The sequence below is a fragment of the Podarcis erhardii genome, assembly GCF_964252035.2.
Source record: "Podarcis erhardii genome assembly, chromosome: 3".
Classification (NCBI taxonomy): domain Eukaryota; kingdom Metazoa; phylum Chordata; class Lepidosauria; order Squamata; family Lacertidae; genus Podarcis; species Podarcis erhardii.
The window spans coordinates 103,358,351-103,376,677 of record NC_138507.1 but is presented as its reverse complement, the minus strand read 5'-3'; the positions used below and the strand labels follow the sequence as shown (position 1 = coordinate 103,376,677).

The following is an 18,327-nucleotide window of genomic DNA, read 5'->3' as shown; positions in this document are numbered from 1 at the left end:
CTTCAGAATGACCTGTTGCTCACAGTGATGGTAATTTGTAACCTTGGTAACAATTTAAATAATGAATCTAACAATGATGTCTACCGTATTTCTACAGTAGGAGGAGCCTAAGAATTATTGCTTCTGTAAGAGAATGAATTTAAAGAAAACATCAAAGGCGGATTCGACATTCTGAGTAGCTAGAATTTCATCATTTTTATTGGTTTTTCCCCAGGATTGACATTGGATTAATGTGTGTTTAGGTGATTGGCTGGCTTCCTTTGAGTAGATTAATATATCCAAGAATATACATATAACCAACTACATATATACACATATATCTATAAATTAAAAATTTAATATATTACAAAAGTATTACTTACAGATAGGTAGCCGTGTTGGTCTGCCATAGTCAAAACAAAACAAATTCCTTCCAGTAGCACCTTAAAGACCAACTAAGTCAGTTCTTGGTATGAGCTTTCGTGTGCATGCACACTTCTTCAGATACACAGGTATCTGTGTATCTGTGTATCTGAAGAAGTGTGCATGCACACGAAAGCTCATACCAAGAACTGACTTAGTTGGTCTTTAAGGTGCTACTGGAAGGAATTTGTTTTGTTTTTAAAAGTATTACTGTATATCTATAAAAGTTAGTGAACTACTATATTTCTCTCTATAAGTGTGTGTTATCTATCTATCCAAACATTTACTATTTATCTATTTCATAAACTCTATATACCACTTGATTGCAGAAAAAACTTCAAAGCAATTTTTTTAAAATGATAAAATAATAAATTCACCGCTAAAAAATTACAGCTATAATTTGAAACATACATGAAGAGAAAACCACAACAGACTAAAACAAGTTAAAACCAGTATACCTGAAGGAGCGTCTCCACTCCCATCGTTCTGCCCGGACATTGAGGTCTAGTGCCGAGGGCCTTCTGGTGGTTCCCTTGCTGCGAGAAGCCAGATTACAGGGAACCAGGCAGAGAGGGCCTTCTCTGAGAGCCAGTTTGGTGTAGTGGTTAAGAGTGGTAGTATTGTAATCTGGGGTACCGGGTTCGCGTCTCCGCTCCTCCACATGCAGCTGCTGGGTGACCTTGGGCCAGTCATACTTCTCTGAAGACTCTCAGCCCCACTCACCTCACAGAGTGTTTGTTGTGGGGGAGAAAGGGAAAGGAGATTGTTAGCCGCTTTGAGACTCCTTCGGGAAGTGATAAAGCGGGATATCAAATCCAAATCCAAACTCTTCTCAGTAGTGGCACCCGCCCTGTGGAACGCCCTCCCACCAGATGTTAAAGAGAAAAACAACTACCAGACTTTTAGAAGATATCTGAAGGCAGCCCTGTTTAGGGAAGCTTTTAATGTTTAATAGACTATTGTATTTTAATATTCTGTTGGAAGCCGCCCAGAGTGGCTGGGGAATCCCAGCCAGATGGGCGGGGTATAAATAAACTATTATTATTATTATTATTATTATTATTATTATTATTATTATTATTCTGAACATCTGAGTAGGCTGGGTATGCAAGTGGCCGATGCCCCTGCTGACTTCACTCAATAACCCCCCTACCCCCACCTCACAATCCAACTCCTTCCCGAAGCCTCCTCCACTTACTCTGAGCTGGAGTCCCTTCCCTTTACTCCTTGCCCAAGCCCCCCTCCCATTAACCCCCTCCCCTTCCTCCTCGCCACAGTTCTGCAGCTTGCCCATACCACTGTATCACCCTCTCGCTCAACCTGCCCTGTCGCCACAAGCCCAGCTCGCTTGCCTGCACTGCCTGTGCCAGCCCCCTTCTCGTCCAACTCAACTGCTGCCATAAGACCAGCTTCACCCCACTTTTGAAGCCTGGCCCACCTTGGAAGGTCCCAAGCTAACAGGAAGTCAGTCAGGACAGGCACCACTGAACTCCATGAGATGTTAATCCATGTGTCCTTTTCCAGTTCTACCGCATTTCAGTGTGTCTTGTTCAGGATGACTTCCCAGTGGGTGGGACCCAGAGCTGATAGCACTGATAATTTTTACCAGGAAATATCCCATGGGAACACCTATCCCAGACTAGTCTTTAAGGTGCTGGTTTTGACCTTTAAAGCCCTACGCGGCCTAGGACCCACGTACCTACGGGACCTCCTCTCCTGGTATGCCCCACAGAGGACCTTAAGGACCACAAATGACAACACTTTGGAGGTCCCAAGTCGCAAGGTGGTTAGATTGGTCTCAACTAGGGCCAGGGCCTTTTCAGTACTGGCCCCGACTTGGTGAAACGCTCTGTCACAAGAGACTAGGGCCTTGCGGGACTTGACATCTTTCCGCAGGGCCTGCAAGACAGAGCTGTTCCGCCTGGCCTTTAGTTTGGACTCAGTCTGACCCTTATGTTTTCCCTCCCCTTACGGTTTTGATCCATGGGTTACTTTTAAATGAGGCTGCATTTTAAATTGCATTTTAACCTGTATTATAAATTGTTTTCCCCCCATTATGTTTTTATTGTGATTTTACTGGTGCTAGCCGCCCTGAGCCCGGCTCTGGCCGGGGAGGGCAGGGTATAAATAAAATTTATTATTGTTGTTGTTGTTGTTGTTGTTGTTGTTGTTGTTGTTGTTATATTTTGCTAGGAAATTACTACTTCTGGGGTTACAGACAGGGGCAGCCCATCTCATTTTGCCACCTGAGGCAAACCAGGGTGTTGCTGTCCTCATTGCTCCTTGCTCCCTCGAAGCCTTGTTTACGGGGTTGGCATGGCTATCTCATGCGATTTCATGAGAGTTCTGCGAGATATTGCTGGAAGTTACACCCTCCCAACCCTAGTTGGGTGGGTGGGTTACCTGTGGGGACTTTGTCCCACAGTATTCTGCCGCCTGAGGCAGGCTGCTTTACTCCACCTCATACATGGGCCAGCCCTGGAGAGAGAGATATGTAATACCTCCACACGGCTTCAATGAAAATATGTCTCTGCTTGTGGAGATAACTTTGGGAATCTACACCTGAGCATAAAAGGCACAGGAACAGTACAAAAACAGGCACATACTCCTGAACAACTCCCACAGAAGTACCTAATGCTGCTTACTCTTGTTCCTGTGAATGGAGTCTTTGTTTATCTTTACAAAGCCTGTGCATTATTTTAATCAACGGTAATATTTGCAAACTCCCGAGAAGAATGCCATCAAGTTGCATGTTAGGGGAAATACTGGTAAATGCATTATTGTCCCAGGTTCCCTCCCAGAGAATATTTTACCTTTACTTGGGAAATATCCCAGGCTAAGTACTACTTAGAAACCCTGATGAATGGTGCTAACACCAAATCTACCATTAGCCCTTCTGCATGAGCTTTCTCCATTATTAAAGCTAACAAAAAATTGCTCACAAGCTGAAAGCCAAATTAAATGTAATTGCTTTTATTTATCTATTGCTTTTATATCATTAAAATATTTTTAGTTACATTTTATAAAATAGCATCCACTCTGATTATTACCTGCCATATCTGTTGAGCCACTTCCTGTGTATTCAGAACCACAACATTAGCGATTATGTGGGCTGTTAGAGGGGGAGAGGTGTATTTTCTATATTGTATCTGTCAAGATATGTTACATTCCCCATTAACAAAAACATTATTCCTGTTGAAGCAGCTATGAAGCGTATCTTTCATGAGCACTTTATTAATAATCAATAGTTGTCAAAAAATTAGATATACACAGATTTAAGATGCAAAGGAGTACGAGAAAAAAAAATCCCAAGGAAACAGAACAGTTGAATTGAGGCAGAACTCTTGTCTTCCCCTCTTTTTTAAAAAATAAAACAAATTTATGGAATGAAAAACTGAGCTATTAAGTGTCTTTAAAGATGGCTTTGTTGATTTAATTATACCGTAGTTATTTTATAAATATGTTTCAAAGGAAGTGTGCCATATTGAATGCCAATGAGGCCTAAAAAAATGAAAACACAAAAAGGCAATGCATACAAAATTTTAGTCATTAGTATTCCCGTTTTTATTATTATTATTATTACAAACCAATGGATGCTATTAACAGACAAGAATGGCTGGTTAGCTAGCATTACAGTGTTTGGCCATTTAAATTAAAAATACACAGTATGGTTTTTGTTCTGCACCCCATTCATAGGACACTTTATTCCTCTATTTGGAAAATGAAACATACACAATCACCATCCAACAAAGAACACAGCTACCACTAGCCAAGGATCTGGGCATAATCTGCATACAGAGAGTTTTGATGTACAGGAGGAGCTGCCTCGCTAATGTCAGTGGAGGGAGACTCATTCATGCAAAGGCTGTATGCACCCTGCCATTGAAACAAATGACTTTACATTGGTACCTCTGGTTGCGAACAGGATCCATTCCGGAGGCCCGTTCGAAACATGAAAAGAGTGCAACCCGCAGCGGCATGTCTGCGCACACACAGGTTGTGGTTCACCGTTTCTGCGCATGGACATGACATCATTTTGCACTACTGCACATGCGTGAGCAGCGAAACCCGGAAGTAACCCTTTCCGGTACTTCTGGGTCGCCGCGGGACGTAACCTGAAAGAACGTAACATGAAGCGGATGTAATATGAGGTATGACTGTATAGCTAGGGAAGCATGTTTTGTGCATGGCAGATCCCATAAAGGTGGCAAATTGATGAATAATGGAGCATGCTCGCCTTGCTAGACAATATAACAACAAGCCAACAAATGTTGGCTTCGGTATGTATACTCATACCTTCGGATAGCTCAAACAAAGTACTTAGATAGCTCAGTTGGTTAGAGCGTTAGTGCTGATAATACCAAGATTGCAGGTTCAATCCCAATATGGGGCAGCTGCATATTCCGACTCTACAGTTCTATGATTATAACTCTTGGCCAAATGGCATGTTGGCACTTTGGCCGCTCCTCTCCCAGTGTCTACTTAGCCTCACGGCCAACTGAAGTCCGCAATTTGCTGCCTTAGAAGAATTAAATTCCACTCAGGTTTTGCAATATCAAATGACTGAGACCTGATTAGGATACTTTTTTCTTTAGTTTTGTGGAATCTTGTGCTCCACACTAGTTGATCTGGACTAAATACAACCCCCAGATCCCCAGGCCCTATGCTAGAAAGGAGGAAATTGCTGATCTTTTTTTTTTTTTTTTAATGTAAGTTGTCCCTAAGGTCAGCCATATCTGAGGAATGGGAAGTGGCCAGTGCAAAACACTTTTTATAAGAGAATCCAGACAGATTTTGAAAATTGCAAGGGTGGTTAGCCTAATGTCTGTTCCTGAAAAATTGATGGAAGGAAATATTAAACATAAAGTAAGGAAGCATATGGAACCAAAGGACCACCACTGAACTCATCGATCAATAGCCATGCAGACAAAAATTTGCTCTTATGGAAGAGATGAAAGTGTGGAGGGTGTGGTCAGATAAAAATAAAAGCATAATGATTGGTTTGTTGCACCTCCAACCAGTAGATGGTGCTATACTATTTCCTTCCTGTTCATTTTTTCTGTACGCTGTCGACTTGTTCTGTTCCGAGATAATGTGTGTGCTGCTAGGGTGGCTTAACACAGTGATTTAATAAAGCTATTTCTTTGAGCAAGTAGGAATGAAATGTAATGTTTTAACCCCACAATGCATTGCAAAGAGGTCTCCTATATTCTCTGATGCCTCTTAAGGCTATGGGGCAGGAGAGAGGTTCGAATGAAAAGCTTCATCTATCAAGTTTAACAACTTCTCTGGTGTAACTTCTGAGCACGCTCATTGCTTATTCATGTAGAAACGCGTCCGCCCAGCTTGCTGTGCTTGGTTTCCCTACTCCTCTTTGTTGGTTCATGAGGCTCTTATGGTAGCAGCAAATGGCTTCTCAAGTGACATTTGCTGACATTCAGGGGAGTGTATTTATCAGCTTTCTTCAGCTCACCTCTATACATGCAATCCATTTTATTTGTGTTCTTCATAGCAACCTCCTTTTTTCTATCCATGCCCTGAAAATGATAAATGGCGAGATGGCAAATTTCCCTAGCTACACTAAAATGTCACTGTGAAGGGGGGAAGGAAGACGGGGGGAAAAAACCCTTTAATGGACTAAGTGTAGCGTTTCAGGTTGTAACTTGTCAAGACGCTGAGAAATTCTAGAGTTTCTCCTTAATCCATAGTTCTTTGGAACCACACTAGTGTAGGCAGAGAAGCTAATTACAAGTTACACCAGTCAGAGCTGGACAAGCAATAAACCAAGTGGAAAACATTTCACGGCAGCTAATTTTATATCTCAATCTCTGCATTCTCAACACTCTGCTACTCCATTCCCCAACAGAGCAAATGCCCAGTGTGTTTACCTGTGTTCTAATTATATGTGTGCATATAATTTATTGGATTCTTAATTACTTTGTTTCTAATTATCACCAAACCTTTCCTTTCTTGCTTTCTTTAATTACTGTTATTCTTTCGTCTCACTGTTACGCCTAGAGGCCTCTGCGCAAAATTGGGCCCTTTCGTGAAATGCGTCGAAAAGGCACAGTTGCCCTCAACAATGATCCTGTATTATGAATGGATTAAAGGAGGAAAGAAGACTATTATCTCTATCATACAAACCCTTCAAGCACTTTGTTTGCGGAAGAACAGTTCATTTCACTGCTGGGATGAACATTTTGAAAGTTATTGCTATTGATAATTCTGCATGCAGATCCACAGCTGGGTCAACCCAAATGTCACAAAAGAGCGTGCAAGTTTTCACATTCTCCAGAACTCTTTATCTAACTGTGTGCCAAGTTGTTTTCAGCCTGTAACTCTCTTACCTCACAGCAAGCCTGCAAAATAAGTGATCAACGCTCCCCATTTTACAGTTGGAGAAACAGAGTGTGAGATTTATTCAATGCCACCCAGTGATTCTTGAGTTGAGACGTGACCTTTTGTCTTCTACATGCAAGTTAAACATGTCAGCTATCAATCTACACTTTTAAGCTATTATTATTATTATTATTATTATTATTATTATACCACCCTATACCTGGAGGTCTCAGGGCGGTTCACAGAATAAAATCCATTAGCTTTTCTCGATGTAAACATTGTATTTTCACCCACCTCGTACAATTGAAATCAAAGGGAGAGTCACAAAGGTAAAGGTATCCCTGACAGTTAAGTCCAGTTGCAACCGACTTTAGCCAGATTGTTCTCTTCCTACAATTGCAATCACAGATTAAAAATTATAGCTTCATCATTGGGTGAATGATCATTATTCCTATAGTAAGTGTTGATTAACACCAAGCATGCTTAAACATGATTCCTAATTCCAATAAGTTGTGCTGACTTTTCTGAATCTGCTTCTGTTGCTTTTTGATATGGCATAGTTAAAGTTACTTATAAAGACCTTTGTTTATTTTAAATTTGTTCACTGTTGCTGGATCTATTTTTACGAGGGAAAGGCATGATATGAAAACTCTAATAAAGAAACTTTCTCCAATCTCAGCAGTAGAAATCATTCTTTCAATCCTAGAACAGCAGACAATATCTCAGATTTACATTTTAAAAAAACCAGCCTTGGGAACAAGTTCGCAAAAACTACTAGCTCCCAGTTCTTTTGACCAGCCTGTCGTTCTCCCAAACACCTCTGGAACCAATTTGTGACATGTCAAGAAACTGGAAGGCGGGGTGGGTGGGCAGAGAGAGACAACCAACTCTCCTCCAGGGTACATTTTGTCTGACTAATTGACTGGAGACAATTCTTACTTGCCACGGGTGAATATGCAAGTGGCTAGTTACAAACCTGCTTTAACCCAAAAGGATTAACAGGAGAGTTGAATGGAAAGATGGTTAATACGAATACGAATACGAATACGAATACGAATACGAATACAAATACAAATACAAATACAAATACAAATACAAATACAAATACAAATACAAATACAAATACAAATACTTTATTATTTACGGTATACCCCACCTATCTGGCTGGGTTTCCCCAGCCACTTTGGACGGCTTCCAACAAAACACTAAAATACAATAACCTATTAAACATTAAAAGCTTCCCTAAACAGGGCTGCCTTCAGATGTCTTCTAAAAGTTTGGTAGTTATTTTTCTCTTTGACATCTTGTTGGAGTGCGTTCCACAGGGCGGGTGCCACTACTGAGAAGGCCCTCTGCCTGGTTCCATGTAACTTGGTTTCTCGCAGCGAGGGAACTGACAGAAGGCCCTCTGCGCTGGACCTCAGTGTCCGGGCAGAATGATGGAGGTGGAGACGCTCCTTCAGGTATACTGGACAGAGGCCGTTTAGGGCTTTAAAGGTCAGCACCAACACTTTGAATTATGCTTGGAAACATACTGGGAGCCAGTGTAGGTCTTTCAAGACCAGTGTTATAGGGTCTCGGCGGCCGCTCCCAGTCACCAGTCTAGCTGCCACATTCTGGATTAGTTGCAGTTTCCAGGTTACCTTCAAAGGTAGCCCCACATAGAGCACATTGCAATAGTCCAAGTGGGAGATAACTAGAGCATGCACCACTCTGGCGAGACAGTCTGCAGGCAGGTAGGGTCTCATCCTGCGTACCAGATGGAGCTGGTAGACAGGTGCCCTGGACACAGAATTGACCTGTGCCTCCATGGACAGCTGTGAGTCCAGAATGACTCCCAGGCTGCGCAATAAGAGGAAGCTGATCTGGTCCAACTTGATGATATCAAAGGATTCCAAGAATGTGTGTCTTAAGGCATTTACCAAAATTAATCTCACTAAAGCAGGGACAGGGAACTTAATGTGTTTCTATGTATTGCTGCTGGACTACATATTCCCTGAGATCTTCACTATGCTTGGGTGACTTGAGGGCGATGGGAGCTGCAGCCCAGCAAAAGCTGGAGGGACAAAAGATCCCCACTTTGGTCAAAGAGACAAGAGAAAAGAGCAGAATAACTGGTTTGAGGATTGCGGCTCCTAGTCTTGCTTGGGGATGTATAAAACTCATAGAATAAATTGCATATTAAAAGAAAATTGTTTAAAGCAATGGATTTCAGCTAGTTTCATTTTCATTTAGAGGCTACCAAGTCATTGGAGGCTACAGTGTCAAGATTCACGTTTCTATCACTGACAGTCACACTGCATCATGGGTCAAATATTTACTTGTTCTCACAATATGTGTTTTACCGATTGGTTGCCCTGCAACATAGTCTTCAAAAGAGGGTTTTGGAATTTTTGGAAAAAATTCCAAAGAGGGTGTTTCTGTGTGTGTGTGAAAGTTCATACGATTGGATCTGACCTTTCTTGAGAAAGCTGGAGACTCTGGAAGAAAGGCATGTGGTATGAAAAATACTGTAATATGTGGCAAGTTTGTGAGGAAGGCTAAATAGCATAAGAATGAACTTGTCACAAAATGAAGTAATGCTCAATTATGCAACCATTACATTTCTCCTCCCCCCCACCTTTTAAAAATGCCATTTTTCAAATTCACTGCAATAACTTGTATAGGGATTTCAATACTAGTAGATCCCTCCTCAAAATGCTCTGAAATCTGAGGTTTTCAAATTTTAGTAGCAAGTCTAGGCTTGCTTAAGGGCAAAATAAAACATAACACTTTACGGTAAGATTGTGCAGAATATTAGCCCATTTTAATTTTCAGTTCACAAGTAGCAAATTCAGGGGGGGGACAGAAATATTTTCCAAAAAATTATCTGTGAGAATATCCATGTTGTGGCCACTTCTTTTTCACCATCATCAACATTCTGAAAGACAGGTGATCACAAACTATTGGGGATTATATACTGAACAGGAAGACATTGGAACTTTGTGTAAGATATGGCTACATGGTGACATCACTAAGGGGAACTGAAGGCAGTTGAGAGCAAGAGCAATGCTTCCTGGGCCAGACAATAAGTGATCATGTTGTGAATGGGATGACATTCAGCACAAAGCCAGGTAGCTAATCAAATTGGCTTACATGGCAGCATCATGTATAGTGAGTGAACTGAGTTATGAGCAAGAAAGGGGAATTTTAATGAATAACGGAATATTTCAATATTTTAATAAGAAGTGCCATAGCACTGTTGAAGAAAGGAGGCTTGTTCTGACAATGTGAAAAACTTATCAGGGGTGGGAAACCCAGTGGCGTAGCGTGGGGGGTGCAGGGGGGGGCGGCCGCACCGGGCGCAACACCTGGGGGTTAGGGTTAGGGGGCGCAAATCCACGGGTTAGGGGGCGCAAATCCATGGGTTAGGGGGCGCAAATCCATGGGTTAGGGGGCGCAAATTACTTGCTGACAACCCACGCTACGCCACTGGGGAAACCTCAGCCTCACAGGTCGAACGTGGCCCTCCAGGCCTTTCTATCTGGCCTCCAGAACTCCCCTCAAGCCACACCACTTTACCAACCCTAATCCATCTGCTCCTTCAATGTTTTTGCCTGGCTGCAATGTGTCTTTGAACTCTGGTAATGCTGCTTGGTTGCCTAAATGGAGATTTGAGTGGCTGAGTGTATGTCAAAGCCAGTCTGCTGTAAAGATAAAATTCACATTTGCTGCTTCCTCCACAGAGACCTCCAGTGCTTCTGACATCTGGCATGTGGACCCTGGAAGGTTGACCAGAGGGAGTCTGAACCAGAAAAGGTTCCACACCATGGTTTCAGTTCAGTTCTAATTTACACCAGCAATCAGCTCTACCCAGTGCTTTTTTTTCTGGGGCTACGCAGGGGTGCGCACACCCCTAAACATTTTGTGAATCTAAGTTTGGCCTCATTGAGGGGCAGTATCTCAATATGGGTAGGAAAATGAGAGTAGCCCTAAACATTTTTAAAGAAAACATCACTGGCTCTACCACATCTTCAAGTTCATCCTCCCGCCCGTCCCCCCCACTTTTGCATGCTGTTTCACCTCAGAGAACTATTCCATACACTGCCAACGACATAGAAGAAAACAGATTTTGAAACATGTATGTTCATCTGAATTAGGGACGCGGGTGGCGCTATGGGTAAAACCTCAGTGCCTAGGACTTGCCAATCGCATGGTCGGCGGTTCGAATCCCCGCAGCGGGGTGAGCTCCCGTCGTTCGGTCCCAGCTCCTGCCCACCTAGCAGTTCGAAAGCACCCTTAAGTGCAAGTAGATAAATAGGTACCGCTTTATAGCGGGAAGGTAAACGGCGTTTCCGTGTGCTGCTCTGGTGCCGGTTCGCCAGAGCAGCTTTGTCACGCTGGCCACGTGACCCGGAAGTGTCTCCGGACAGCGCTGGCTCCAGGCCTTTAGAGTGAGATGAGCGCACAACCCTAGAGTCTGTCAAGACTGGCCCGTACGGGCAGGGGTACCTTTACCTTTACCTTTATGTTCATCTGAAGAAAAAGAGAGAGAAGACACTAGGTACCATTTTGTACACAGACCACAATAAACACCCTAGAGACATACAAGGCATGGTTTTAAAGAGGCAGTTCTGCCTTTTCCTAATGCGTCTCCCCCCCTTTTTTTTTTTACAAAAGCAAATCCTGGAGATGTCCATCTCACTCCTCTCACATGCTAAAATGTGCAAAAAGACTCCAGCTCTAAAGACAAGAAAAACAACTGTTTGGGATAACATGATGGGTCTGTTCCCCCCTGAGCCACTGCTGATGCTCTTGGAATGTGGAAATGAAAAGCATGTAACATATGTACTGTTTTCCCTGCGGACTTTTAAAAAGCCGCTAGAGTCACTTTATTTGATTTCCCCATTAAGTGTCTGCCTATCGGACGCTTTGGCTGACTGGAAAGGTCAAAGAACCTCCATCCATCTTGGTTTGTCCCCTTTCTTCCTAGTACTGGGCTATTTACCAAAGCTTGTTCATAACTGAAATAGGATTAAAAACTCAAGGTTAAAAATTCATCAAGCTGAAAAGGAGCTTGGAGAAAATCTTAGAGCTGGAAACTCAAGCCCTGTGCAGAACTTTCAACCTTTGAACCCTCCCCTTTCAGAAGCTGGTGTTAGCCTAGCTACAGGGGGCAATATTTGGGCACTTTTCATAACTTCAGGCATGATCAGCCAGAATGAAGAACTGATTTTCCACAGCTGACCTCTGTTGGTTTCCCTCTGAAATAGAAGGCAGAGAGGAGGAGCAATTTCAGGGTACTTCCACACTGCATGTATCTATGTATTTGCTTACTTATTTTTTTAAAAAAATCACTTATCTACTACAGTATGGTTAAAATATATCACAGTGGTTCACAACAATATAAAAACATAAAGTCAGAAAATAAAATAAAATCAAGTTTAAAACAAGTTAAGAGCAAACAGAAATCAGAAACAAACATCAACACACCATTGTGGGGTGTGTGCTATTAATTGACTGCTTGGGCCTGGAAGAATAGAAACATTTTCAGCAGGCATTTAAAAGTTGGCACAGAAGTTGCTGGCTGAATGATGCTCTGCAGGACTGGGCCAATGACAATACAGGGTCAGTTTCTGCCCACCATAATTCTGCGATCAGGATTCAAGCACTTACCCAGGGCCGGATTTAGGTTTGATGAGGCCCTAGGCTACTGAAGGTAATGGGGCCCTTTATATGTCCAGCTGTCCTTTGTCAACAACTACCGGTAATTGTTGTTTTTGTGTGTGTGTAATATATTATAATTTATGGACCTAATAGGTATCTAAAGCCATTTGCACATGTTGTCATGCAACCAGTCCATGCAGAATGTAAGCACCCTCTGTATAAAGGTAAAGGGACCCTTGACCATTAGGTCCAGTCGTGGCCGACTGTGGGGTTGCGGCGCTCATCTCGCTTTATTGGCCGAGGGAGCCGGCGTACAGCTTCCGGGTCATGCGGCCAGCATGACTAAGCCGCTTCTGGAAAACCAGAGTAGTGGACGGAAATGCCGTTTACCTTCCCACTGCAGTGGTACCTATTTATCTACTTGCACTTTGACGTGCTTTTGAACTGCTAGGTTAGCAGGAGCAGGGACCGAGCAACGGGAGCTCACCCCGTCATGGGGATTCGAACCACCGACCTTCTGATCGGCAACCCCTAGGGTCTGTGGTTTAACCCACAGCGCCACCCGCGTCCCATTTATGGACTTAATAGGTATCTATTTGCACATGTTGCCATGCAACCAGTCCATGCAGAATGTAGGCACCCTATATATAGAAAGGAGTAAACCAGTGATATTTTAGGGAGCAGGCTAGCAGGCGGGACCCATTACTTACATCATAGGAGCCTACACAACACAAAACACTGTTGCTGTATGTAGGTTTTATTTTATTTGTTTTTTGTCTTATATTTTGGAAATGTACATCCTTTTTTTCCTTTAATTTGTTTGGGGGCCCCCAAGAGAGTGGGGCCCTACACCATAGCTTGTTTAATTTATACATAAATCCAGCACGGCACTTACCAGAAATTTAGGAGCCCTTCAAGACTGGTAGGGTTTTTTGTTTGGAAGTGGCTTCTGCAAAATGTCATTGAAACAATAATAGTCCACTACTGGGCCATCCACATATTGTGTTATGCTGACCCAGGTTCATCACTGATAGAGGGCTGCTCATACATAAATAAATAATGCAGGCTGGATGATGTTACTGTTGCGTGGATGCATAGCTGATAGAACAACCATACCCATTAATGGCTCTGTGTCAACCTTGGATGGTTGGAGGTCTCAATTGGAGTTCCAAGAGGCTTCATCATGAGCCCCTGACTGTTGAACATCTTTATCCATGAGTGGGGTAGAGAAATAGAGGGGATGCTTGTCAAATCTACAGATGACACAAAACTGGGAGGGGTAGCTAACACCATAAAAGACAGAATAAATATTAAAAATGAATCTGACCGGCCGGAAAGCTCAGCCAAAACCAAAAGGATGAAATCCAACAGAGACAAAAGCAAAGACCTGTATTTTGGTACCAAGAATGAGAAGCGCAAATTAGGGTTAGGGGAGATCTGGCTTGGCTACCAACCTTGCAGAAGCTAAGCAGGTCTGGGTCTGGTCAGTGCCTGGATGGGAGACCTCTTGGGAACCACATGTGCCACCATCTTGGATTTCATGATGTAAGAAATAATAAATACGAACAAAATAGTAACAGCAAACTATTAGGCTGCATTAACTGAAAGATGGTGTCCGGATCAAAATAAATTAACAGTTCCACTGTACAGTGGTACCTCAGGTTACATACGCTTCAGGTTACATATGCTTCAGGTTACAGACTCCGCTAACCCAGAAATAGTGCTTCAGGTTAAGAACTTTGCTTCAAGATGAGAACAGAAATCGGGCTCCGGTGGTGCGGTGGCAGCAGGAGGCCCCATTAGCTAAAGTTAAGAACAGTTAAGAACAGTTTCAGGTTAAGTATGGACCTCCAGAACGAATTAAGTACTTAACCTGAGGTACCACTGTATTCTGCACTGGTCAGACTGTTTCTGGAAATCTGCGTCCATGTACTTCGTATATGGCACTCTAGCAAGGTAAGTATCAGCCTAGTAATGCAACACTAATTGATTTATTTTCCCCAGGCCTTTAAAAAAAGAAAAAAAGGTATGGTTTTTGCAAACTTGCTCCCAGCACTTTAAACAGTAGTTGGTCCAAATAAAAGTATCATCATATTTCATCTTTTTTTCAGGGGGAGCGATCTCTCGCCGATTTCATTTCTGCCTCTCTCCATGTTTTGGGCAGGGAAAAGTGAACCTGCAGCTTTTAAAGCACATTCCTGGGTTGCCTACAAAAATAAAAAAGTGTTAACTGATGCATGTTGCAAACATTTCCCTTTCCCTACATGCTCCAGTCCCTTTGAAGTCAATATGAAACCTCCATTCATAAAAGGCCTTTAGGCAAAATACTACTTTTCAATCAATGCCACAGATCTCACTAGCCACTTGCATTAAGCACAGTATATACATTTGCTCTTTTTCCCCGTGAAAGCTTATGTGTACACCTAATTCAGACTGAGTGTTTGAGGTGCTGGATAACCACAGGGACCCATCGTGCCTCCAGGCCATACTGCAGTTTCTCATTACAAATAACATAGGAAGAAGTCTGTGTATGTCTCCCTGAGTTTGGGTTTTGATGCTTTGGAATTTCTCGCAAACCAGATATTTGTTATGATTTATCTCACGTTTATTGTGGCAGATCCCTAATAGAAAAGGATGTTGGTAGGGTAAACTTTTTTTGGCTAAGTGTTTTCAGGACAGTAGCTGGTATTAGAAAGGGATTAAAACAGCTATTTAACAAATAACCAACTGCAAAGGTGCCCAGAAAAATCAATCCACATTTCAGTTGCAGTGTGCAGTTCTGAAAAGTCTGTTTTGTAAAAGTCATAATTTCAGGGGTGTAAATACTGCATTAGTATTATTATTACTAAACTTAATTTACTTGCCAATATATTATTATTATTTATTTCACTTGTTTCAAGACAAACCAAATTTTGCCCCTAGAAAATGTGCCACCTGAAGAGATTGTGTAAGCTTAGCAAATCTGCATATATGTCCTTATTCTGTACTGAGTAAAGTTTTTTGGGGTAAAGTTTTTTGAAATGTTGTTGTTGATCTCTCACCAGACACTAAAGCTACAGGTACAGTGAGAATCATGAGAAGTACTACACATAAATTAGGGTAAGTACCTTCAATGCTGCACTTACAAATACACTGAAGGACTTAACAAGCTGTACGCTTTTCTTGAGGGTGAGATAACCTAAAAGAATTGATCTCACTCAGCAACTTTGTTGAATCAATGCCTTGCTCAAGGTGCACAGTTACACTGTGGGGTCAGTGTTAGGTGGGCGGAGATCCCGCCTTTTACCTGCCTCAGGCAGATATTCTGCTCAACAACTGAGTTACTCTCAAGTGCCACCTTCCCGTTCTTCTTTAGCTCCTAGTCAGAGCCAGTACAAGAGATCGGAAGACAATATTCTTTCCACTCTGTCAAGGATCCAGAGATCACGCTAAGGGTGGCCAAATTCTGTGCGACTGCCATAAAACCTAGGGAACAAGCCGTGCTACCATAATGACTAAGACATTAAATGACAAGTTTACGTTATATTTTAGTGATTAAGATTTAACTTATTTATTTTTAACTGCTGCTATATCTTTATTGCCCGTGATACCCAATTGCAAATTCAAATGTACAGTAGTACCTCGGGTTACATACGCTTCAGGTTACATATGCTTCAGGTTACAGACTCCGCTAACCCAGAAATATTACCTCGAGTTAAGAACTTTGCTTCAGGATAAGAACAGAAATCATGCTCTGGCGGCGTGGTGGCAGCAGGAGGCCCCATTAGCTAAAGTGGTGCTTCAGGTTAAGAACAGTTTCAGGTTAAGAACAGACCTCCAGAACGAATTAAGTTCTTAACCCGAGATACCACTGTATCCGTATCGTATTTTATGACTTCCCTGATATTGTATGTGAGCTGGAATTGGTCTGTGACCGAAATTAATAAATTCTATTCTATTCTCCACACTGCTTAGGTTTCCTTGTGAAACGAAACCTGTGAAATGTTGAATCTGTTCTCCTTTCCCCTCTGACAAATACAAAATGGTGGCTGCCTTCTCCTGACATCCTGAGTGAAGTCGGCAATTGGGCATGGGCAGAAGAAAAGGCATAGGGACAGGTCCTAGTCAAGGAAGTAGCGTAGTACTGATGTGAATGGGTCTGGCTCTAGGGGTTGGAAAGTCTTGTGTTTTGTAGGAAGGCACATGCTTGTCTGCAATGTTGCTAAGCCAAAGACAAGGCAGGCTGAGACTGGCTAACTATAAAGGATACGGGTAAGGTTTTGTACAGGGATGCGGGTGGCGCTGTGGGTTAAACCACAGACCCTAGGACTTGCCGATCAGAAGGTCGGCAGTTCGAATCCCCGCAACGGGGTGAGCTCCTGCCAACCTAGCAGTTCGAAAGCACGTCAAAAGTGCAAGTAGATAAATAGGTACCGCTCCAGAGGGAAGATAAACGGCATTTCCGTGCACTGCTCTGGATCGCTAGAAGTGGCTTAGTCATGCTGGCCACATGACCCAGAAGCTGTACGCCGGCTCCCTTGGCCAGTAAAGCAAGATGAGCACCGCAACCTCAGAATCGGCCACGAAAGGACCTAATGGTCAGGGGTCCCTTTACCTTTACCTGAGGTTTTGTACAAGGTTTTGGGGGGGCCTGAAGTGTGGGGGCCCCAGCCAGTTACCCAATTTGTCCCCCACAAAGTCACCACTGCAGTCATCCAGGCTGGGGACCGTAAGCAAGGTTTTAGGGAGGAGACTGAGCGCTTGCTAACCATCACTAGATCTGAACGACTCTTTGTCCAACTGAAGGAGATTGTAATGCTTCAACTGAATCCTGGATAGCTGGTGCCCTTAAATCACGCCCTTAAGAGTCATCTGTAGGTCATGTGGAACACAGTATCACTTTTGATACAGGAATGTAACTTCTAAAAATTACACATTAGGAAGGTATACAGGTTACCGGTGCCTCAGGACATTCTAAGTCACACGTCAACAAGTTATAAAGTTATCTTTGGATAGCCATCAGACCAAGATGTCTTATACAACTGAGTGAGTTTTATGCCCTTCCAAATGCATCAGTTATCTCCCAACAGCAATGAAGTGGCAAAGCAAAATTGAACAAAAAACCCCCACCAATCGTGGCTATTTCTATTCACAGAAATTTCACCTGTAAATTCTTCTGTGAGATCCAAGGGATATTTTGACAGAACATTGCTCAATCTTTGAAGTAAGTTTATCTCTTTCTTCAGGGATCAGTGGCAATTGTTTCCCAGGCGTCAGATTTGATGCTTTCTAATTTTTTCTCTTCTTTTTTAAAAGTACAAGATATAACTGGAAAATCTACTCCACATAAATATTAATTTGAGGATGGCCACAAGGCTTTAAAAATGAAGTTTTATAGCAAGGCTATGGGACAGTTGCAATCTGCCATATGATTTCAATTTATCTGTAGTCAATATTCTGTCCTTAAAAGGAGGACCAAATATACAGATCTGCATATTAAATAGAAACATAAGAAGAGCTCTGCTGGATGATGCCAAAGGTCTATCTACTTCTGCATCTTCATTTCCCCTGTGGCCAACCTATAGGAAGTTCACATGAAGGAAATAGCCATCTCTGACTTCTGTTCCTCAGTGACTGGTATACAGAGGTATTCTGTCTCTGATGCTGGAGGTAATATCCAGCCACCATGACTAGTATTACTGGTCTTGTCCTCCATAAATTTGCAAGGGGTTGCATAATACCCTTTCAAAGTAGTCTAAGGCTATGTAAACACTATACAGTGGTACCTCGGGTTACAGACGCTTTAGGTTACAGACACTTCAGGTTACTCCACTAACCCAGAAATATTACCTCGGGTTAAGAACTTTGCTTCAAGATGAGAACAGAAATCGTGCAGCGGCGGCGGGAGGCCCCATTAGCTAAAGTGGTACCTCAGGTTAAGAACAGTTTCAAGTTAAGAAC

The 18,327-nt window shown here is 42.6% G+C and overlaps 1 long non-coding RNA gene across 1 annotated transcript in view; it reads right to left on the bottom strand.

Annotated features, from left to right (window-relative positions):
• Nucleotides 1–18,327, bottom strand: part of LOC309338161 — a 243,581-nt gene that overhangs the window by 164,689 nt on the left and 60,565 nt on the right. Inside the window, exon 2 of the long non-coding RNA XR_014154773.1 lies at nucleotides 1,110–1,233. This is a non-coding gene — a long non-coding RNA (uncharacterized lncRNA). The remainder of the gene's footprint in view (nucleotides 1–1,109; nucleotides 1,234–18,327) is intronic.